This window comes from Bubalus bubalis, chromosome 4 (genome assembly GCF_019923935.1).
Source record: "Bubalus bubalis isolate 160015118507 breed Murrah chromosome 4, NDDB_SH_1, whole genome shotgun sequence".
NCBI classification, from domain to species: domain Eukaryota; kingdom Metazoa; phylum Chordata; class Mammalia; order Artiodactyla; family Bovidae; genus Bubalus; species Bubalus bubalis.
Genome location: NC_059160.1, coordinates 46,880,741 through 46,889,021, shown reverse-complemented (window position 1 = coordinate 46,889,021; position 8,281 = coordinate 46,880,741). Strand labels below are relative to the sequence as shown.

The window sequence follows — 8,281 nt, the reverse complement described above, 5'->3', positions numbered from 1 at the left end:
CTTGTCTTGCGATCAGACATTCCAGTCTTCCACGTGGATTGAGAGGGCAACTCAGCTACATCAGACCCTGTCTCCTGACAACATGACTTATTCCCTTGGCCTGTGCTGTTTCATCTCTGTTTCTCCCGCTGCTCAGAGAATGAAGACACATCTGCTGATGCACTAGCAGAGAATGTCATTCTGTGGCAGCTGAGGAAGCACTCAGGTACCAGATGTCCACTATCTCTCAAGCCAGATCTCCAACCCTCTATAATGATGATGTCGGCAGCACTGAAAACAATCTAATTTCCCAACTGCCTATTATTGATTCACCCAACAAATATTTATTGAGTGTTTACTATGTTCTGGGCACTGAGCCACATCCTGGGGACACAGCAGGGATAAGACAGTTCTCGGAGGATAAATAATGAACATGTTTATAAACAAATGAAAATAATTTCAAATGTGACACATATAATAATGAGGGTCCTCTGACAGAAAGGAACTAGGAGATTAAGGAGGGCTAGCCTACTAGTTTAGACAGACCTCTCTAAGCAGGTGACTTTTCATCCAAGACCTTAAGGATGGAGTGGAGCCATTTGTATAAACAGAAGAGAGAATAGCACCACAAGGGAAGCCAAAGCCTCCAAGCCAGGAAAGCTTGAGTGCAGGAGTGGAAGACCAACAGGAAGCTAGGGCAAGAATTGTTATCCCATTTGAAAGATGAGCAAACTGAGGCCTGGTAAGTTGGAGCAACTTGGCTAAGATCTCAGGGAAATTTTTTGAGTGGCATTTATTAAACAGGCATCTCCAAATGGATCGTGATGTAGTAAATGGTGTCCCAAGGTCTTTGTCAGAGAGCAGCCTTCACTGCACCTCTCCCTCCCATTCAGTCCCACTCAGGATCATAATATTCCCAGAGGAACATCACAGTCAACTCCCACGGAGCTGACTGCAGCATCACCAGATGGAGATGATCATCTGAACTGAGGCCAGACTACCAGAAAGGAAGGGAGATGCTCTCTGAACAGGGGAGCACCTCTCTGCTTTCAAATGTCCAGAGAACAGCGGAGATGGAAATGGCATATCAAATGACATGATCAACAGGGTAGGCGGCTAGTTTGTTTTCCCAAAAGCATCAGCTGATCTCAGGAGCTGGCTTGGGATTCCAGTGTGTGATGTCTGTTGAGGAAAAGTCCTCTGTGGTCTGTTTGTTAGTTTGTTTGTTTTCAGCTGTGCCGTGTGAGATCTTAGTTTCCTGACCAGGGATGGAACCCACACTCCCTGCATTGAAAGTCTTAACCATTGGGCCACCAGGGAAGTCCCTGTGGTCTCTCCATCTCATTAATAGTTCAACAAACTACTTCCTGAGCAATTATTTTATCCCTCACTCTGGGTTCATCCTTCCCCTCTAAAATAGATTCTGTACCCAGTAGGCACCTAGTAAGTATCAGTGGAATGAATGAGCAGGGTAAACGCAGTAAGAGAAGAATGCAAAAGTGCATGTGCCTATTCATTCATTTAGTTGTTATTTATCAATAAACACTGCATGCCTGACATCTGTCTAGCATTCTGCTAGATATGAGTGGGGAGGAGATAAAAGATGGAAAAGACAGATTTGTTTATTGATTCATGCACTCACTCACCTGTGTTGGGCACCTGGATTAGTGTTTAACATCACGTTGTATTTCCATGGTTTCATTTTATATCAATCAGTTCAGTTCAGCCACTCAGTCGTGTCCGACTCTTTGCGACCCCATGAGCTGCAAGACGCCAGGCCTCCCTGTCCATCATCAACTCCCGGAGTTCACCCAAACTCATGTCCATTGAGTCAGTGATGCCATCCAACCATCTCATCCTCTGTCATCCCCTTCTCCTCCTGCCTTCAATCTTTCCCAGCATCAAGGTCTTTTCCAATGAGTCAGCTCTTCACATCAGGTGGCCAAAGGATTGGAGTTTCAGCTTCAGCATCAGTCCTTCCAATGAACACCCAGGACTGGTCTCCTTTAGGATGGACTGGTTGGTACTCCTTGCAGTCCGAGGGACTCTCAAGAATCTTCTCCAACACCACAGTTCAAAAGCATCAATTCCTTGGCACTCAGCTTTCTTTATAGTCCAACTCTCACACCCCATACATGACCACTGGAAAAACCATAGCCTTGACTAGACGGACCTTTGTTGGCAAAGTAATGTCTCTGCTTTTTAATATGCTGTCTAGGTTAGTCATAACTTTCCTTCCAAGGAAGAAGTGTCTTTTAATTTCATGGCTGCAGTCACCATCTGCAGTGATTTTGGAGCCCAAAAAAATAGTCTCTCACTGTTTCCACTGTTTCCCCATCTATTTGCCATGAAGTGATGGAACCGGATGCCATGATCTTTTTTCTGAATGTTGAGCTTTAAGCCAACTTTTTCACTCTCCTCTTTCACTTTCCTCAAGAGGCTCTTTAGTTCTTCACTATCTGCCATAAGGGTGGTGTCATCTGCATATCTGAAATAGCAGCCTTTTAAAAGCAAAATCTTCTTACTGTGAGTTGACTGAGCCAACTATGAGGCAAGTGAGTTGGCTTACTTGCTGTGAGCCAACTATGAGTTGAAATCAAACCTGACCATCGATGTAACCTAAGGCAAGTTGTTTAACCTCTCTTTTTCCATCAGAAAAATGGGAACAATAGTGATGCACTTCTTCCTATGTTTCTGAAAGTCTTTATGCAGTAACGTATGAAAGGGACTGAGCAGAGATCTCAGCCTATGGAATGCATTCAGTGATAGGTAGCAAGTCTCATTATTATAACAGATGTTATTTCTGATTCTCCCTGAAGCAGGTATTCTGTTCTCATTTTATAGAGCTGAAAGTCAGGGGTCACATAGCAAGAAGTCAGAACTAAGCTTGAGCCTTGGCCATCCATGACAAAAATCTCGCAAGCTCATACCCTCTGCTTATGAATAAAGCATTTGGGAGGCTGATCAGATGCTTTCTTTTTAGATAGGGGTCACTCACCAGATAGAGGTTAAGCAAATTGCCCAAAGTCAACAGTCTCGATGGAGCTGGGATTCAAACCCAACTTTCTTCGGTTCTTGGGTTCTCAGTCTGTGTTAAACAATGTGTTTAACTCCAACGATGCGAAACAAAATAGGGCTCAAGCCTTTCCTCTGAAGACACACAGCCTAGGAAGGATTGGGTGATTAGAATGAAGATGTATTTCCTGCGAAGAAGGACTCTTGGGGAACCTTACAGTCTTCACAAATAGATGTAGGACTGTCATTTGAAAAGGGAAGGCAACACAATAAGGTAGCACAACACACAACACGTGGACTTTAAAGTCAGGCAAAGCCAGGTTCAAACCCACCGCCACCACTTTCAAGCTTTGTGATCTTGAGGAAGTCATTTAATGTCTCCAAGTCTGTTTCCTTTTCTCTAAAATGGACATGATAAGCCCTCCATAGACTGCTCACAGCCAATCAGAAGTGGGCTTCATCCTTAGTCTTGCCCCTTCCCAAGGTGTGTAAGGCAAAGGAGTCTGAAGTCTGTGTTCCATGAGGTCAAGTACTCCAAGCTCTTGTCTATTGTGGTGCTCCTTATGGCTGGCATATGGCATGGGCACCGTGTGGAAGAGGAGGGTGGAACAGTAAGGCTCCAGGCACAGAGGAAAGCATGAGGAAAGTCATGGAGTTATCAACACTCATAAAACTGGAAACAAAATACGCAGCAGTCATGTTTGCCTCTAAGAGGGTACATAGGGGAAGGTAGGCAGGGTCATCAACAGAGGATGGGGTGTCAGGCAGGATGGACCATACCAAGGATCTGCCTTTTCCTACCTGGCTCCTTACCTGGAGCTGAGTGTCCTATCTGCCCACTCTCACATTTCTCGCAAGGCTGCTGGGGTGGACACTGTGTGTTGTCTACTAAAGGCTATTTATAACCAATTTCTCCTTGACTTCCTCTATTAGAAAGGTTGAAAAACTAAAACAATCTATTTGCCATCTGCCTGGAGAGTTTTTTAAATGGTTCTGGCCAGCGAAAAGTAACAGAAGCCCCAAGGGATCTTTTCTAAGAAAAGTTGTGTGTATACATGTATGTGTGCACATGCAATTGTATGTATCTCTTTTTCATTTGCCTCTTTCCCCTTCTAACCTACTAGGAGACTTCTGGGGATGCAGCAGCCACTGTGCGGCTATGAAGTGATAAGCATTAAGGTGTAGCGCCACGTGGTAGGCAAGGTGGAGTGCTTGCTCTCTCTGACAAATAATCCTTTAAGTCATGATGGAGGGTTTTATATCCTTTGTAGCCAAAAGCAAGCCCAGTACACACAAAAACTGGCCAGTCATCCTATCTAAGTTGCCCTGCTCTGGCCAGATCTTTGCTGATTTCCCTGCCTCTTCTTCTCCTTAAACCAATCTTCTAGACGTTTACAACTGGAGTCCTCAAGATGCCCCCCGTCTGCTCCCACAAGATTTAGACTTCAGTTCCAAACCATCATCCTGGCCTAGTGACCAAGATAGTCCCTTTGGCCTTCTGACTAGGGCACAAGAAATAATGTCCTTATCAGGGTGAGACTCGAGGTAGAGATGGCTTACACACTGTAGTGACCCAGATTTTGCAGCTCCATCTAGTGCTGCCTCCTGACAACTCTGTCCACGTTGAAAACACCACACCACCTGGAAGACCAAGCTCCAGTGAGGCCTTTCCTGGAATCACGCTGTAGCAGGAACAAATGTCAATATGTTTATCTTCATGCTTTTTCTCTTCGCATTGCCTGGAGAATAATTAGAATTATGATGATCTTTCTACTGCAGTCTTTTTACTTCCTCAGTAAGCTCTTTAGAACCAAAGAGACAGACCCAAGGGAAGCTGGTGATGCTGCTTATGCCATAACAGCAAGCCAGAAAAAGAACAGAGAGCCAAAACACCCCGTCACCTGGGACACCAGAGGATGGCTCCCTCATGTCAGGGAAAATTTTGCAAAGACTCGGAAATGGGCAAAATCAAGTGTCTTGCCAGTGGAGTTCTGGGTTTTACCTAGTAGATCTCAAAGGGATTATCTTCTTCTACCGGGATGAACACCTTAAACAGATCTCAATCAACAAAGTTATTTTCCAGCTTTATAGAAGTTGTAGGAAACTCATAGTGATGCAAATGATCCTTGTCCATGATAATGGAAATGAATTTTATCTGGTAGAAATATAATTGATTTCTACCCAATAAGGAAAATCTAACCTCAGACATTCCATTTTATTGCCCAGTAACAGTGGAGCTCACCCATGCATCATCTGTGTCCATCTAGGAGTTGCCCAAGATGCTTTCAGGGAGTCTGTTAGATCAAAACCATTTTCATATTAATATTATTTGCCTGTTTTCCTCTCATTTCCTCACAGGTATACAGAGCCTTTTGGGGGGCTACATGACTTGCAATGTTACTGTCATTGCTCTGATGGCTTATGGAATGAGTGCTTGTTGGTATGCTCCTGTGTTTTTAAATGTCCTCAGTTTTAATTTCTAACGTGGCAAATGTTGGTAGATCTAACCCACATAAACAAAAGCTCCTTGAGGTGTTGCATAAGCTTTAAGAGTGTAAAGGGATCTTGAGATGGAAACTTCTGAGAACTGCTACCCTACAGAATATTAACTAATTTTGCATTATACTAACTAATTTTGCCTCTATGAGAAATTTCATCTCAGCATTCTTGTTTGAGATGTGTGTGTGGTTTTAATATCTTACTGGCCCTATATTATTTAATGAGTCAAATAAAATCTTTGTTCATATTATATCTGTACAAGTGTTGTATTTTTAACTTTTAAAAACTTACCCTTTAGGGACCTTCCTGGTGGTCCAGTGGCTAGAACTCCTCATTCTCAATGCAGGAGGCCTGGGTTCAATCCCTGATCAAGGAACTAGATCCTGCATGTTGCAACTAAAGATCCTGCATGCTACGACTGAAGACCTCATGTGCCACAACTAAGACCTGGCACAGCTAAATAAATAACTTTTTTTAAGTTCCCTTTAGTAAACTGGAGAAGGCAATGGCAACCCACTCCAGTACTCTTGCCTGGAAAATCCCATGGACGGAGGAGCCTGGTAGGCTGCAGTCCATGGGGTTGCTAAGAGTCGGACACAACTGAGCAACTTCACTTTCACTTTTCACTTTCATGCATTGGAGAAGGAAATGGCAACCCACTCCTGTGTTCTTGCCTGCAGAATCCCAGAGACAGCAGGGCCTGGTGGGCTGCTGTCTCTGGGGTCGCACGGAGTTGGACGCGACTAAAGTGACTTAGCAGCAGCAGCAGCAGCAACACAGGGCTTGGCGTAGAAGAGAAAGAGGTGAAGAGTGACCGAGGAGAAAGTCAAGGGGCCCGGACCACGCTGAGGACACCCAGGCAGCACTGAGACGGCCGCCACGCTCTCCCTGTGTGTAGTGCATGGAGCTGTAGGGGGGGGTGAGGGGATGAAGTCAGTACCTCAAACCACCCTTCATTGTTTAGACAAGGACAGCACACAGATTCCCCACACAGCATACACAGGGCGCTGTGATCTGTCCAGCAGCAGGACAACAGCCCAGGCCCAGAGGCTTGGCTGTGCCCATCTAGAGTTTCCTGCATGGAAATCCCTCTTTTCAATGGCCCTGTGTTTTTTAAACACCTTCAAAACACAGCTGAGGTTCTTGACACCCAGAGGGTGGTATGGTGTAGAAGAGAAAGTTCTACTCCCGGTCTTAAGGTGGGTGATGTCACATCATCCCATTTCATGGCTTAAACTCCCAGAGAAGCCAGGAGACCTGCCCCAGGTGACACTGACTCACAGAACAGGTGACAGAAATAGACTGTAGGGGCCTCCTCTCCAACCTCAGGACTCTTACTACTACTTCTATGCCTCGTTATGTGTACAAATCCTATGAATTCTTGTGCTCAACTCTCCTAGGAATTTGTGGAGGCCTTCAGAGCTCCTGGGCTTCCCAGGTGGTTCAGCAGTAAAGAATCCACCTGCCAATAAAGGAGACACAAGGGACACGAGTTCAATCCCTAGTCTGGGAACATCCCCTGGAGGAGGAAATAGCAACCCATTCCAGTATTCTTGCCTAGAAAATTCCATGGGCAGAGGATACTGGTGGGCTACAGTCCATAGAGTTGCGAAGAGTCAGACATGACTGAGCATGCACATGTTCTACTTGTTCTCAGAGGAACTCCATGTTCAGAGTTCCCAGGAGGAAAAGGGGTATGGCTTTTGTTGCCTTTGCTTTCACTGGTTGGTCATCCTCACTGAGCCTGGTTTCCTGGCCTGATTATGGAGACAATACGAGAAATGAACTAGTCAAGCCCTGGGCCCTTAAAGGGTGCTGAGCGGATAATGCTGAGTCAGAACCCTTTTCTCCTAGAATCAATCCCTACCTATTGCTCTGAATGGAATCCCAGGGCTTGCCAGTGAAGGAGAGTGGGATTGAGGGAAACAAGAGAAGAAAGGGGAGCCGCCTCCCAAGTCAAATTCAGGTGGTAGCACAGCAGATTTTTTTTCCTGAGTAGTTTTATTTTATTTATTTATTTATTGGAGTATAATTGCTTTACAATGTTACATTGGTTTCTGCTGAACAACCATGTGAATCAGCTCTGTGTGTGTGTGTATATATCCCTTCCCTCTTGAGCCTCCCTCTTAATCTGCCCCCGTCCCACCCCTGTAGGTCATCACGGAGCACTGGACTGAGCTCCCTGTGAGCAGCTTCTCACTAGCTATCTGTTTTACACATGGCAGTAGTGTGTGTGTTCATTTGTGTCTGACTCTGCAACCCCATAGAGTATGGCCGCCAGGCCTCTCTGTCCATGGGATTCTCCAGGCAAGAATACTGCAGGGGGTTGCCATTTCCTCCTCCAGGAGATCTTCCCAACCCAGGGATAGAACCCGCATCTCTTATGTCTCCTACATTGGCAGGTGAGTTCTTTACCACTAGCACCACCTGGGAAGCCCAAAAGTTAATTTGGGGCAAGCTCTCCTGCCCTGACACCACCCCAGGTGGGACTTGAACCCACAATCCCTGGCTTAGGAGGCCAGTGCCTTATCCATTAGGCCACTGGGACATTTACACGTGGTAGTGTATATATGTCAATGTTATTCTCAATTCCTCCCACCCTTTCCATCCCCCGCTGTGTCCACAAGTCTGCTCTCTCTGTCAGCATCTTTATTAGAGCAGATTTTTTTAAGGTAATCTTTTAAAGTGTGTGTGTGTGTGTGTGTCAGTGTGTGTGTGAGTACACAATACCCTTTTGGTGTAGCAGATACAACATGATAAATATATGAGTATTCCCAGGGTCCCCGCT

General features: G+C 45.4%; 1 non-coding gene across 1 annotated transcript; it reads right to left on the bottom strand.

Moving 5' to 3' along the window:
- Window positions 1-7,968: 7,968 nt before the first annotated feature.
- TRNAR-CCU lies at window positions 7,969-8,041 on the bottom strand. Its single transcript has one exon. It is a non-coding gene; the product is annotated as a tRNA-Arg (tRNA).
- Window positions 8,042-8,281: the final 240 nt, after the last annotated feature.